The sequence below is a fragment of the Capra hircus genome, chromosome 20, assembly GCF_001704415.2.
Source record: "Capra hircus breed San Clemente chromosome 20, ASM170441v1, whole genome shotgun sequence".
NCBI lineage: Eukaryota > Metazoa > Chordata > Mammalia > Artiodactyla > Bovidae > Capra > Capra hircus.
Window position 1 is genome coordinate 44,062,832 of NC_030827.1, and position 17,274 is coordinate 44,080,105.

The window sequence follows — 17,274 nt, forward strand, 5'->3', positions numbered from 1 at the left end:
TGGTCTGGTTTTGTCTCCTTGGAAATTTTCAAAGTTATTCTTCATTTGTTTTTTTAATAGACTCTAACTGAGCTCTCACTTCTTTACCTTTCCTGTCCATTAATACAGCCTATCCCAAATCCTCAACAGACTTTCCTGAAGCTTGCTACAGTTTGTGTATCCTGAATTGCAATTCTACTGCTACTACCAAATGAGACCATTTTTGACAATTTGAGCTTGCTTCATTTTATCTTTTCATTTACGTAGATATTTTTTTGCATTGAAAGTGGGATCCAAAGGAGATGACCCCCAAGGGATATAACCCTTAAAATTGTGTGCAGTACCCCCACGAGAGCCCTGGAGTTTATTGCATCTGTGCCATTGTCTAGTTTTGGTTTGGTGATTCTCCTCTGACTCTTGTCTCCCTCCATTTGGGTGGACCTTAAGGATCTGTTTAAAAGTTTTATCCTTTTCAGTGAACACTTTGTTTTATTGGAAACAGGCAAGAATTTGGGTATAATTTCTTTGGAATGAATGAGAACAAAAATTAAAAATTCTATAGGTGGGCACGGGTTGAACAAATAAATGGTATTAGAGTACTTGCTACCTCCCTTTAGAGACTTTAGTCTCTAAAGCAAAGACTTATGTGAGAGCATAAATTGATCACAGACAAACCAGACTGACATTAGGTCATCTGTCAACTGCAAGACAATCTACATGAAACAAGGGACAACTGGTCATGGGTCAGACAATAGGGCAAAGGCTGTCTTCCAGGAGAAAAGAGAGGGAATCCCATCAAAGACACACTGTGAAACAAAACTCCCAGCCCTGAAAGCACATCCGTCAGGCTAGGAATTTAGAAATTTTTCTTTTGTTGTCAGAAAAGCCTGTGAGATATGAGGTGCCAGTCATCTCAATATCATAATAGTGATCTTTATTCAGGGATCTTGGCTGATTTTATGTTAAAAAATTATGGTCCATCCTTATGTGCACTTTTAACTAGATGATCCAGTCCTACTAAAAATAATGTACAACTCCAGTGGACATTATGAAAACCTTTCAATCTGTTGAGACATATTTTTCTTCAGACAAAATTAGAAGACCAAGGCAATACAAACTAAACAATCTGAGTGGGATAACTATTTTAATTGGTACCTAGTTCAGCATTTTAACACATTATTGACCAGGGGATTTTTTCAGAGACTAATGCCTGTGGTCAGCAACTTTTTATGTGAGTGAATAATAAAATGTTTCTAGTCGATAATGTTCAGGTAACAAAAAGCATATTAATACGTCTCTGGTCATTAATGTGTTAAAATTACCTCTTTGTAAAATAGCATTTCTAAGTTAGCTTAAGGAAATAAAGGAGATAAACCAGGCAGCTGAGGCCTCTTCTTTGGTGACAGGAGCCAGGGTTTCCTGTAACCTCATTACTTGACCTCCTCTATATTCAACTTTGGCCTTTTCAAATCCTCTTTCTTTATCTAAACTCCCTTTCTTCTCAAGTTCCTAAACTTTACCAACTGAGCCTATTAAAACTTTTCCTTTTAAATTTAGATTTTCTGCTAAATCATTAATTAATTTTGTTCCATGGACCAAAGTTGAACTTGGGGCTATAGTAAACTATTTTCCCAAAGTAATTGAGGGTCCTCAGTTCAGTTCAGTCACTCAGTCGTGTCCGACTCTTTGCGACCCCACTGACAGCAGCACTCCAGGTTTCCCTGTCCATCACCAACTCCCGGAAATTGCTCAAACTCATGTCCATCCAGTTGGTGATGCCGTCCAACCATCTCATCCTCTGTCATCCCCTTCTCCTCCTGCCTTCAATCTTTCCCAGCATCAGGGTCTTTTCCAATGAAACAGTTCTTCACATTGGATAGCCAAAGTATTGGAGTTTCAGCTTCAGCATCAGTCCTTCCAATGAATATTCAGGACTGATTTCCTTTAGGATTGGTTGGATCTTCTTACAGTCCAAGGGATTCTCAAGAGTCTTCTTCAACACCACAGTTCAAAAGCATTAGTTCTGCAGTGCTCAGCTTTCTTTATAGTCCAACTCTCACATCCATACATGACTACTGGAAAAATCATAATTTTGACTGGACAGATCTTTATTGGCAAAGTAATGTCTCTGTTTTTTAGTATGCTGTCTAGGTTGGTCATAGCTTTCCTTTCAAAGGATCTTTTTCCAAAGGATCCTCAAAGATTTGCCAAATAATTCAATATTGTAATTCAAACTGAATCTTTGATCTTTATCAGGTAATCCACATGCTTATTGGAGAAGGTTAGGTCCAGCATTGGATGAAAACTTCTCATTGAGAAAGCCTCAAAAAAACCTTTGGAATTTCAAGCCAGCCAACAAATAGCCCTTTTATATGACCGAGCTCCTGTCATATCCCAAAGGCTACATCTTGCAATCCTGAGGAATTTCTGTAAGCTAGTACATGGGGACAAAATTAATGCATGCATCCATTGAATTTGGTGCCCACATTTGAAAAACCTGTTGAATCTATTCATGATTACTACAGCAGACTCAAAATTGTTTTTAAAGAAAATATAGACTCTCTATATACATTGACTCTATCAATGCGGCCTTTACTTCAATGTTTATAGTTAAAACAGAGATTTTTCTCTGTTAGTCAAGATAACCGAAAGAGAATGAAGAATAATATTCACCTTGACCTTGTCAACATAGCTAATCAGTTAGCACATGCCATGGAAAATGATTCCATAAAAAGGGAGCATGGCTAAAAGTTTTCAACAGATGGAATCTCCCAAGGAAACTGTTCCTAACCTATTTTGTCTTATTGTAAAAAATAAATAAATAAATAAATAAATAAATACTGACCTTGAGAGACTGCTGTCAATTTTTTTTTAAAAGCTAGACAATTATAGTTTTCAAACAAACTCTTCCTAAACTATTTTGTCATTATTGTTAAAATATAAAATAAAAATAAAAACTAGCCATTGGAAGAGATTTTTTTTCAAAGTCTAGACAGTTACAGCTTTCCAAAAGCCAAGGGTCAAGGTCATTCCAGTGATGGGACTCCAAAGGAGCACAGGGGCTATTTCCAGTTTTACCATACAACAGGCTGGAGGAAACTACTTCCCAGATCTGATATAAATCCCTTACATAACAATTGACACAGGAGCTACTCTATCAGTTCACAACCCCACTACAAATAAACAATCCCCCCAAATAGTGAAGAGTTCAAATTAATGACAATATGTCTCTTTCTCAACCTATATCCATTTTCCTTGGGACCTTTACAAGATAAACACTTATTTTTCCTCAGTATCATGCTCTTCTTCAATTATTAGGATGAGATTTCCTAGAAAAATAGCATGCTGACATTTCTTTCTCTTGAATGAAACATAAATTCAAGAGACTGTAACTCAAGTTTTAAGTCCCTTAATGCCCAAGAGAATCCAAACTTTTACTCTTTCATATGACCAATACGTTATGAACCATGTTGTTCAGTCGCTAAGTTGTGTCCGACTCTTTGCGACCCCATGGACTGCGGCATGCCAGGCCTCCCTGTCTCTCACCATCTCCTGGAGTTTGGCCAAGTTCATGTGCATTGAAACGGCGGTGTCATTCAGCTATCTCATCCTCTTACCCACTTCTCCTATAGCTCTTAGAAGGACCATAGAAGGACAAATTTCAGACACATCTGCATTATTTAGTGTCCCTTAGCCTATGAGCAACATCTTCCACAGACATAGACAGAATTCATATTGTCCCTCTCTTGGTTCAGATCCAAACGGATCCCTCCAAATCTCTCTCAAGAATTAATCAATACCCTATAAACAAAGACTTTAAGTTTACAGAGCATAAGACTTATCATGTATGTTCGTGATCAGTTGTGTCCTACTCTTTGTGACTCAATGGACTATAACCACCAGGCTCCTCTAACCATGGAATTGTTCAGGCAAGAATACTGGAGTGGGTTGCCATTTCCTTCTCCAGAGGATCTTCCCAACATAGGGATCGAAGCTGCATCTCTTGCATCTCCTGCATTGACAGGCAGGTTCTTTACCACTGTGCACTCGGAAAGTCCAAGACGCACCATAGAAGACTATAAAGCACAGGAACTTATTATCCCTTGCAGTACTCCTTGTAATACCCCTATTTTACCTATAAGAAAACCTAATGATTGAAGATAAAGATTTGTTCAGGATCTCTAAGAAATGAGTAACATTGTCATTCCTCATCATATTGTTGTTCCTAATCCCCATACATTGTTAGCATTAATCCCTACTGAAAGCAAGTTTTTCATCATGATCAACTTATTCAATACACTGTTTAGTATTCTGGTTGGTAAGGCTGGCCAATATATTCTTGCTTTTACCTTAGAAGGACAACAATATACCTGAACAGAATTGGCCCATGGTTCTTCCAAAAGTCCTTCTTCTCACAAAATTTAAAAGCTGATTTTTATGATACAAAATCACCTGGAGGCTCTACTATTCGACAATATATAGACAGTTTACTTCTGTGCTCACCCTGTCAAATCTCTTCCTGACAAGAAGGCAAATTTCATCTGTTACATCTCTGAGCTACTAAGGGACACAAGTTCTCAAAGGAAAAATTGCATATTGTTCAAAATCAAGTCCAATATTTAAGATATTTTATCTCAGAACAAGGAGTACACCTAGATAGATCCCAAAAGCCTTCATGGCATCTTGTATTTCCCCAAACCTAAAACTAAATGTAAACTATAAATTATTCTTGTAGTAGCTGCTTATTATCACAATTGATTCCAAACTTATCTTTCATGGTCCAGGCTTTGCTTATCTTAATAAAAGCCACTAAACTCCCATTATCTTGAAAAGCCAAGATGATCTAGCTTTTAAAATCTTGAAGGAAACCATAATAAATCATTTTGCCCTCAGATACATGAACTATGTAGAAGGAAATGGCAACCCACTCCCGTATTCTTGCCTAGAGAATCCAGTGGACAGAGGAGCCTGGTGGGCTGCTATCCATGGGGTTGCAGAGAGTCGGATATGACTGAAGCGACTTAGCATGCATGCATGCATTGGAGAAGGAAATGGCAACCCACTACAGTCTTCTTGCCTGGAGAATCCCAGGGAGAGAGGAGTCTGGTGGATTGCCATCTATGGGATCTCACAGAGTCGGACACAACTGAAGTGACTTAGCAGCAGCAGCAGCATATGAACTATAAACTCCTGTGTTTCCTTTTTGTTTATGAAAAAGAGGATAATACCCTCAGAGTACTTATTCAAAAGCATAGGGGCTACCACAACCTCTAGGTTATGACAGTCAACAACAAGATCCCATGACCCAGTGTTACCCCTCATGCCTTGGGACTATCCTTGCCACTCTCTTCTGGCAAAGTCCACTGAAGAAATGGTCATAGGATCCTCTGACCATCTTTGTACCTCATGCTGTCAAAGCTCTCTTGAACTCATATCATTCCCAACATTTTTCAGCAAGCTCTTACTTTTTATAAAATTCTTTCACTAATCAACCTGCATATCAGTCTCATTCATTGTAACAATCCAGTTACTCTTTTTCCTTCTTCCATAGACAAACCTTCCTATATCTATATAACTTGAATGAATCACCTATCAACCCCTTGTAATAACTTAAAAGAAACCTCCTTGACAAAGGTTGACTGTTCATGGTTTACTAATGGCTTTTACTGGGGAAATGAAAATGGAAAATATCGCACTGGATATTCAATAGCAACTCCTTTTGAAGTCCTTGAGGCTGTACCCCTACTTTTGGCCACTTCAGCCCAACAAGTTGAATGATATGCTGAATGATATTCAAGCATGTAATCTACCAGAAAGTAAAACTTCAAACACAAATAATGATAGCTATCATGCCTTTAGAGTACCCCATGATTTTGGAATGTTATAGAAACCAGATTTTTTGACTTCCAATAGACACAAAATTTAAAATGGTTGTTATGTTCAAAACTTAGGATGCTATTCTCTGGCCAGCAGCTTTGGCTATTATTAAAGTCCCTGGGCATTCTAAGTTCAACTCTCTGGAAGGCAAAGGAAACCACCTCATTGATTATTTCTTCAAAAAATGCTGCTCTTATGGGATCCACAGTCCAGAAAACTACTTTTGCTGGTGACAACCTAAGTGAATTTTCCAGGAAAAAAAAAATGGCCCCTGAAGAACAAAAAGAAAATTGAAGATCTAAAGGCTACTGGTATCATGAAGAAAAGAAACTCTAGTTGTGACCCAATAAGAAGCCAGGCCTTTTAGGAAATTTAAAATTTCTATTACTACCATACCTAAATTAAATTAGTTGGCATTTGATAAAATGATAATATTCATGAATCAATATTAGTAGAGAAACATTGACAAGACTGCAAAAGGTGCTTACTTGTCACTTTGTTATTGTTGCTTAGTCATTAAACCATGTCTGACTCTTTTGTGACCTCAGGCTCCTCTTTCTATGGGATTTCCCAGGCAAAATACTGGAGTGGGCTGCTATTTCCTTCTCCAGGGCATCTTCCCAGTCCAGGGATTGAACCTACATCTCTTGTGTCTCCTGCTTGGCAGGCAGATTCTTTACTGACGAGCCACCAGGGAAGCCCGCTACCTTGACACTTGGCTACTGATAAAATGATGCTCATGAATCAGTATTGGTGGGGAACCTTTGACAAGGCTTCAGAGAGTACTTACCTTGCTTGTCCCATCTGTTCTAAATGCTGGAAAAACTACCCAAACTATCTCTGGACATTTTCATTTATCCTATGAACCACCTGAATGGATTTCATACAATCACTCCCACTCATGAATGTTTTTATAGTGGTTTGTATATTTTCACATTGGACTGAAGTTTTTCATGAAAACATGTGACTGCTTCTTCTGTAGCTCAAAACCCATTAGAAAAGATTATTTTCACTTGGGAAACCCTCCCTGAACTTCATAGTGATTGGGGAATCCACTTTACTGGTCAGATGTTTTGATGAGTCTGTCTGATCTGGCCATTTCTGCAGCACCTTCATTGTAATTATCATGTGTAGTCTTCAGCATTGCTCAAACATAAAAATCTAATTATTAAGACTCAGATGAATGAGTTGAAACCCTCTAAACACCCTAGCCAAGAGTATTATTCTTGGTTCTTCCAAATTTTAGATTTACTCCCTCCAGGATACAAAAACTTTTATCTTTAAAAATAATTACAGGAAAACTGATGCACTTAGCCACAATTTCTTTTGACCCATAGCTAACAAAGAAAGATATCCTTTAATTTTGGAAAGGCATAATCAAGCCCATATACATTTTGATAGAGCAGGCTTTCCACAGTGCTCTTCCAGGAAACAGATGTCAAACATCACACCTTACAGCCCAGAGAACTCATCTATCAGAAGAGACATTTCCAAAAAGATATCTTTAATCTTGCTGGCAAGAACCCTATTTCACATGATATTAAACAACAATGATGCAGCCAAACTTCAAGGATTCATGTGTCACATCTGAAGAAATCCCCCAAATCTGTAGAGATATATGTATTAAATGGTGACCTAAAGCTGAAAAATTCTAAGGGCTAAAGTAGATGGCATCTAAAGAGGATAGCTTACCTAAGATATATGAACCAGACCTTTATAACTTTCTTTTTTCTTTTTTTCAATCCTCACTGTGTATCATGTTAAATCATGTCATTCACATCTTTGCTTGTTCTTTCCCTGATTTTCCTATTGCCCTTTACTTTAGATTTAGCTTGTATACCCACCTTACAAAAATTCTCTGATTCTGTTAAACTTACTGATTGTTATATTTATGCCATGGTTCAATGGCATCATCAATTCAATGGACATGAGTTTGAGCAGACTCTGAGAGACAGTGAAGGACAGGGAAGTCTGGCATGCTGCAGTCCATAGGGTCACAAAGTCAGACATGACTGAGCAACAAAACAGCAACAACATATTTAATGCCAGAGCTAACAATAACCATGACTAATCAGGACTGGCAGCCTAGATACTATATTTAGAAAGATGGCAAAATATAAGTAGGAAAGATGTAAGATTTTCCTTTGGTAGATTTGAAATCACTAGTCTCTTCCCTTCTAGAAAATTGGCACCAGATATTATTGGTTTCCATTGGGTACCGTCAACTCAGGCCTGAACTCTTATCTCAAATTTTTCTGTTTCATGAACAATGATGAGCATGACAAAACCATAATGTATCTCCCACTGAATATTTGTAACTTTGCTATTCCATTTAACCTTGTGAACATGAATTCACTCCCTATTGGGATATACACAAGCTTACATCATCTTCTCCCTTAATGTATCTCTGTAATGGAAATAAAAACAGTAACAGTACTGTTAAAAGAGAAGCTGATGTGCTCCCAATCAATGGCATGTTATTGGAAATTGACCAAAAATCTAGTGGATGGTTAAAACTTAGTTCAACTTTCTTTTCCCCTCAAGATGTTCCAGACCTCCACCAAAATCTTATTTATACTATATCAGTTCACTTGTTACTTCAGATCTGTAGAAATTTAAGATGCTCAAACAAATATTCCCATAATGTGAATGGACCAGATTACCATATGTTCTATATACTAAGTGTGTGTGTGTGTGTGTGTGTATGTATACATTTATATAATCACAAGATACCATCTTTCATTCAAAGAAAGGAAATCTAAGCAAAAGGACAGAATTATGTCTATCCTTAAAAAAAATCAGGTATTTATTTTCATGTGGAAAAAATGTATATTCTATTCTTGCTTTAATTAGAAGGTACATTATAGGATCACTGCCCTTACTCCTGATGCCAAAATGAGAAAAATTCTTTCTTCTACTGCTTATATACCTAATTTTGTTTTTTTCTCATACCAGTTAAAAATGACATTAGAGTGGGGAAGCTTATAGTTTGGAGAAGTGACTACAAAAAACACTATAGTGGATAGAAAGGGATCAGGGTTTGCAATCACCAAACACTTTTTCTTTGGGTTGGAATAGCAGAGTTCGAAGAGCTAATTGACAATCTTTTCATAGTTATGTCTACCACTTTCAGTGCTTCTGTCCAAGCTTTGAAATATCAAGAAACCCAAATAAAATAAGTATCCAAAAGTAGTGCTGAAAAAAATTCAAAACTCTAAACCTCCTCACTTCTCAGCAAGGGGAACTTGTGTCCTAGTGAAGAAAGTATTTTTATGTCAATAGGTCAGGGAAAATAACTTAACACAAGAACTAAAAATAACATAGGACATTACCAAGCAGAAGTTGTCCAAGCTCCTGAACCTTGGGACATATGGCATCACCGACTCAATAGACATGAGTTTGACCAAGCTCTGAGAGATGATGAAGGACAGGGAAGCCTGGCATTCTGAAGTCCATGGGGTTTCTAAGAGTCAGACATGACTGAGCGACTTAACAACAAACATAAACAGTTGGGGAAACTGGTTGAGAAGCATATTTCAATCAATAACTGTCATTGAGTTTCTGGTTTCCAGTTTATTTCTACTGTTTTGTAATAGTATACATATATCTTCCACAAAAATATATGTGCAAAACAAACTTCTTTTCCTTTCAAAGTCTTTTCTTGAAACTTGACTGACCATGAAAACTAAATCATCCACCACAGACGAACATAACTGAGATTCTTTCACCAATCCTCTCACTCAGATGAAGCAGCGACACTCCCTATTACTTTCCTCATCTGTGGGACAAGACACTTGAGCATGATCCTCCTCAGCTTCATGGGAAAGAGACCTGAGGACAACCCTCTTCAGATCCAAGGGACATACAATGAAATCCATCTATAAAAAATCGTATAGCAGAAAAAATTAACAACACCTGAATGATAATTTCTCAGCAATGCTTTTTGTGAAAGATCTTGAACAAAAGGGGTACATGTGAAGGAATGGAACCAGAGAATATAAAATGGAGGGTCTCACACATGTACTCTCAAGGGGTGGGGGTGGGGTGGGGTGGGGTGGTGGGGAACAATGACAAAGAGACTGACTTCCTATAAATACTTGATTCGTAGAATTTTGATAACATTGGAACTTTCTTGAATGATAGGAATTTGGTTAGGGATTACCTTCTATCAGTCTTGAGAAACTTTGCATATGGTTACCAGAGGCCTGAACTAGAAGCTCCCAATCAGATTGGTCTCAGAAAATAAGCTGAATTGAGTTTTGTTTATGAAACAAGACTGGTTTTGTCTACTTGGGGAATTTTCAAAGCTGTTCTCCATTTGATTTTTATTTCATCCAACTCTCATTTAATTTTCCCCCTCTTTACATTTTCTACACATAATTACAGCCAAATCCACAACAGACACACCTGTAGCTTGCTATTTGCATGTCCTGAATAAAAATTCCTCTGCTATTCCCAAATAAACACATTTTCTTTGACAAATGACATTCTGTGTATAGGAGTATGTGTTTTTGATCTTCTAACAGGTGAATAGTTGCATTTCATATTTTTATTTGCTTTTCCTCAAGAGTAATGATGTAGATAACTTTCCATGTATTTTCATAATTAAAGCTTAAGGTAAATGGATTTATTTTAAAATTATTTATTTTAAAGATGGCTAACAAACACATGAAAAGATGCTCAAAATCACTCATTATCAGAGAAATGCAAATCAAAACCACAATGAGGTACCATTTCATGCCAGTCAAAATGGCTGTGATCCAAAAGTCTACAAGCAATAAATGCTGGAGAGGGTGTGGAGAAAAGGGAACCCTCTTACACTGTTGGTGGGAATGCAAACCAGTACAGCCACTATGGAGAACAGCATGGTGATTCCTTAAAAAACTGGAAATAGAACTGCCTTATGACCCAGCAATCCCACTGCAGTGCATACACACTGAGGAAACCAGAATTAAAAGAGACATTTGTACCCCAATGTTCAGCGCAGCACTGTTTATAATAGCCAGGACATGGAAGCAACCTAGATGTTCAACAGCAGATGAATGGATAAGAAAGCTGTGGTACATATACACAATGGAGTATTACTTAGCCATTAAAAAGAATACATTTGAATCATTTCTAATGAGGTGGATGAAACTGGAGCCTACTATACAGAGTGAAGTAAGCCAGAAAGAAAAACACCAATACAGTATACTAATGCGTATATATGGAATTTAGAAAAATGGTAATGGTAACCCAGTATGTGAGACAGCTAAAGAGACACAGATATATAGAACAGTCTTTTGGACTCTGTGGGAGAGGGAGAGGGTGGGATGATTTGGGAGAATGGCATTGAAACATGTATAATATCATATACGAAACGAGTCGCCAGCCTAGGTTCAAAGCATGATACTGGATGCTTGGGGCTGGTGCACTGGGATAACCCAGAGGGATGGTACGGGGAGGGAGGTGGGAGGGGGGTTCAGGATGGGGAACACGTGTATACCTGTGGCGGATTCATGTTGATGTATGGCAAAACCAACACAATATTGTAAAGTAATTAACCTCCAATTAAATAAATTTACATTAAAAAATAAAAAAAATAAAATTATTTTGGGTTACAAATTTTCTTGAAATAAGTTTTAACAAAGTATATTTTATGCTCAGTAATTCTTTCAGTTTGACAAGTGTCCACTGAAATTTTTGACAAAATTACATATATAATGCTTCTCTACTTTGTAGACCATCTCTGCTACACTCCGTGCCTAAAACAACCACTGACCTGCTTTTGAAGAGATTAATTTGTATTTCCTAGAATTTTATATAAATTGAATTATACAATATGAATAATTAAAAAACAATGACAAAGAGATCGACTTCCAATGCCCAGTTGTGTCAAATGCTGTAAAGAACAATAATTCCTAGGAACCTAGAATGTTGGGTCCATGAATCAAGGTAAATTGGAAGTGATCAAACAGGAGATGGCAAAAGTAAATATCAACATTTTAGGAATCAGTAAACTAAAATGAATGAGAATGGGTGAATTAAATTCAGGTGACCATTATATCTACTTCATAGGCAAGAATCCCTTAGAGGAAATGGAGTAGCCCTCATGGTCAACATAAGACTTGGAAATGTGGTACTTGTTTGCAACCTGTAAAATGACAGAATGTTGTCAGTTTGTTTCCAAGGCAAACTATTCAGTTTCACAGTAATCCAAGTCTGTGCCTCAATCACTAATGCAGAAGAAGCTGAAGTTGAATGGTTCTGTGAACACCTACAAGAACTTTTAGAACTAATACCCCCCAAAAGATGTCCTTTTCATCATAGAGGACTGGAATGCAAAAGTAGGAAGTCAAGAGATACCTGTAGTAACAGGCAAATTTGGTCTTTGACTACGAAATTAAACAGGGCAAAGGCTAACAGAGTTTTGCCAAAAGAACACATTGGTCATAGAAAACACCCTCTTCCAACAACATAAGAGACGACTCTACACATGGACATGACCAGATAGTCAACACCAAATTTCAGATTAATTATATTTTTTGCAACCAAAAATGGAGAAGCTGTTTACAGTCAGCAAAAACAAGACGGAGCTGACTGTAGCTCAGATCATGAACTCCTTATTGCCAAAATCAGACTTAAACTAAAAAAAAAAACTAAAGAAAAAAAAAACATGATGCCATTCAGGTATGATCTAAAAGAAGCCTCTAATGATTGTAAAGTGCATGGGATTAGTCGATGGAGTTACCTGAAGTACTATGTAAAGAGGTTCATAACACTGTACTAGAGGCAGTGATCAAGATCATCCCCAAGAAAAAGAAAGGCAAAAAGGCAAAATGGTTGTCTGAGGAGGCCTTACAAACAAATGGAAAAAAAGAGAAGCAAAAGGCAAAGGAGAAAAAGAAAGACATACACATCTGAATACAGAATTCAAAAGAATAGCAAGGAGAGATAAGAAAGCCTTCCTAAGTGCACAATGTAAAGAAATAGAGGAAAACGATAGAATGAGAAAGATGAGAGATCTCTTTGAGAAAATTAGAGACACCAAGAGAAAATTTCATGCAAAGATTGGCACAGTAAAGAACAGAAATGGACCTAACAGAAGCAGAAGATATTAAGAAGAGGTGGCAAGAATACTCAGAAGAACTATACGAAAAAGACCTTCATGACCCAGATAATCACGATGGTGTGATCACTCACCTAAAGCCTGATATTCTGGAGTGTGAAGTCAAATGGGCCTTAGGAAACATCACTATGAACAAAACTAGTGGAGGTTATAGAATTCCAGTTGAGCTATTTCAAATCCTTAAAGACGATGCTGTGAAAGTGCTGCACTCAACATGCGAGCAAATTTGGAAAACTCAGCAGTTGCCACAGGACTCAAAAAGGTCAGTTTTCATTCCAATATCAAAGCAGAGCAATGCCAAAGAATGTTCACACTACTGCACAATTGCACTTTTTTAACATGCTAGCAAAGTAACGCTCAAAATCCTACAAGCTAGGTTCTAACAGTATGTGAACTATGAAATTCCAGATGTATAATCTGGATTAAAAAAGAAAGAGGGACAGACATCAAATTGCCAACATCTGTTGAATCATAGAACAAGCAAGGGGATTCCAGAAAAATGTCTTATGATTCATTGACTATGCAAAAGGCTTTGTGGATCACAACAAACTGTGAAAAATTCTTAGAGAGATGGGAGTATCACACCTGTATGATATTCCCATACCTGCCTCCTGAGAAACCTGTATGCAGGTCAAGAAGCAGTAGTAAGAACTGAACATGGAACACCAGACTGGTTCAAAATTGGGAAAGGAGTATATAAAAGCTGTATATTGTCATCCTGCTTATTAATTTATGTTCAGAGTACATCATGCAAAATGACAGGATGGATGAAACAGAAGCTGGAATCAAGGTTGCCAGGAGAAATATCAATAACCTCAGATACGCAGATAACACCATCCTTATGGCAGAAAGTGAAGAGGAACTAAGGGGCCTCTTGATGAAGGTGAAAGAAGAGAGTGAAAAAGCTGACTTAAAGCTCAACATTCAAAATACTAAAATGATGCCTACTGGTCTCATCACTTCATGGCAAACAGATGGGGAAACAATGGAAACAGTGGCAGACTTTATTTTCTTGCGCTCCAGAATCATTGAGGACAGTGACTGCAGCGATACAATTACCTAAATTCTATAGGGTAAGTAAATAAGCAAATGTTAGGAAACAAAACCCTATTTAAGATTAGGTAGGACGTTACCTTTTATCAACAGTCTCTCATAGCTTGTTTCCTTGTACAAATAATAGGAAAATAAGACCAAGTTATCCTGCAACTATTATTTTTCTTGTGAAAAACACTTGCTTCTAGATTTGAGACCTTACATTAATTGTGGTTTTGATTTCCTTCTGCCCATTTAAGGATCAAATATAAGGACGTTTTTATGTTTAAAATACTTTATTTCAAGTTTTATTGGCCAGAAAATGAAATTTCTTTCACCAAGGATAATTTCGCATTGGTCAAGTAGTATTAAAACGTTCAGTTCATGTTCTTAACACATCTTTGTATACTTACAAAGGTCATTGTCAAGTCATATGTTGTTAAATTCACAGTATAAATAAAGAAATATTTATAAGTAAAGTTAATATTAAAGTAAAATTCATAGATAACAGTAAGGCATACTTTCTTCTATAGTATTCCTTTTACTTACTCTACAGAATTTAAACTTTGCCTTTCTTTAAAGTGTTTCACATACCAGAACCAACTTACAGCAGCATACACTGATAAACAAGTTAAAAAACTTCTGACATGCCAAAGAATATCCACGGAGCACTTTAAAATTATAAAACATTGGATTAGTTCAACCTGAAGCAAAGTGGACATATTCCAGGCTCATTTTTTTTTCCAGGAAAATAATTATATCCATTTGAATCTGGCAGAGTTATGTTTTTGGATGGACTTTGATGGCAGATGTAGTAATGAAGCTCAATTAAAAAAAAATCATAGTAAAAACATCAAGTAAAAAAATGCAGTTAAATTACTATGGGTGAAAAATATTTTATTTTAATAGCACTGAAGGCAGATATAAAGTATAATCTATAGTCTGTACTATATATATACATATATGTATGCATATGATATATAATAATTAGTCTCAAAAAGTGTACTGTAGAATATGGAATATATTAAGACAACTGAGCTATCATTTTCTAAATTTATTAAAGGTTTTCAAAATTCGGATTCTTGATCTATGAGGTCCATTTATGTTTTATGGAAAGTCCAAATTTTTTTTGTTGTTAGTAGTAATGGGTATGTAACCTTTATTTTTAAAAGAATTAGAGTCACTAAAATGAGTAAAGGTAATAAGAAAATCCAAAACATGAACCAGTAAAACATGATTTAGAAGATAGGAAAGACAAGAATGTTCAAGAAATTATGCAAAAGTAATTATAAACATAGTCCTAAATTAGACAAGCACACATTACTCTAAAAATATTTTGTACCTATTTTTGTAAAATTAATTATATTTAGTACCATTTAATTAGCACCAATTTCACTTGTGTTTTAAAACTTAAATTCAGATACAACTTTCCAAGAGTATAGCTACATGTGCATGTTCCTAAAGTCATATGATAAAGGGGCTTCCTGTGACCACTAAACTACAGCCAGTCTGCTTAAAGACAGCTTGGAAGCCTCATATAACAGTGTTAGGTTTCTGCATGTTTTCACTCTTTTTTCTAAATACTTTAAAATGAGTAGCATCATTTCAGTTATTATCACATTAACTCATCAAGTGCCAGTGGTATATCTTTCCTTTTTTAATGTGTCAGTGATGTTGATATCACTTTCCAGAGGAGATTGAGGAAAGCTCAGTGATCACAGCATAATTTTATGTAGGATGACTATGAGAGCCATGATTTATTTAATACCATTTATCTTAAATCAGAAATTGCAAATATTTCCATTGTGTCCTTTTTAGGAATTTTCATAATCTTATCCTGAACCATCACTTTAGTTTACAGATTTGTCACAGTTGGTTAAAACTCTCTATTAACAGTGACCTTTCCCTCCAACTCCTAAATAAAAATATATCAAAAAGCATTTCAAAGTAAGACATTTTTCTTATAGATTAAATCAATTGATGAGGGTTTTATTGCTGAATATGTTCTTTATGATTCCCAATATCTAAAAAAAACTAAAATTTCAAGTGATGAACATAAGCCTTTTTTAACCATCAGAGTCTATGACAAAACTAACTAAAATAATGAAACTAATTGCCGGAAGAAACTAAAAATTGGACCTGCTTCTCTAAATGTAAAGTGGCAGAAGCTTTTGCATGTTTAAAACAGTCTTATTTCTATGGAATATCAAAACTCACAGAAGAAAATCTAGTCCTAGAGTAATAGAATCAGAAGAGCAGAATACTTCAAGCACACACAAACAAATGCATATATATACACATACATTCACACACACACACGGTGCAAGAATAAGAAAAAATGTTTCTTAGGCATAACGTGAGGAAGAAAGAAAAAGCTAAAACAACACATTATTCTCTTTAGTGAATTTATACAATACTCACAAATAAACATTATATCTAAACCTTCTTAGAATGAAACAGTTGGAAATCAAATCAGAATCATATCACCAGATCAGATACTGTGTTTAATTCTGGTGAATATAATAATTCTGATTTTTTTTGTTGTTTATTTCTTACGAAGTTTATATATTTCCTAAGAGAAATTCACAGTGGTTAAAAGCCAGACCCTCAATAAACAAGCAGCTTGACCTGGAACCCAAGACTGCTTTGAAAGTAATTCTGACTTGATACCTTACATAATTTTTATCTGCTTAAACCTAATATTATTAATTTTAATATCAAAATAAAGGTATAATAAATTACCACGTGCCCACCATTTATTTATTATGATCTCTGGCTTTAAGTCAAGTCTGAAAATCAAAATTAATAATGAAAGTTTATACATAAGGAAACAGGTCTGCATGGTTCAAATAATTTTCCCCAAATAATAAAACTATGGCCCAGGAAAACTAGGCTGTAAACTAAGAAATGTCTTTGTTCCAAATTTTGGAATCTTTCCCATTAACTCATAATAACAGGTTAAATTATTATTTATTTTTCTAAAGTGTATATATAAATTAGATAACCATTAGATATAAATGACTACTAAATAATGGCACTATTTCAAAGCTTTTTTAATTGTCAGTGGCAGAAAGGAAATTACATACTATTTTCAGTTAATATGGTTTTCACTCTAGGTGATTATGGGCCATTTCTGTCTGGTTCAAAATTTTATCTCCAGTGTTAAACACAATGCTTCAGTTCAGTTCAGTTGCCCAGTCGTGTCCGACTTTTTGCGACCCCCATGAATCGCAGCACGCCAGCCCTCCCTGTCCATCACCATCTCCCGGAGTTCACTC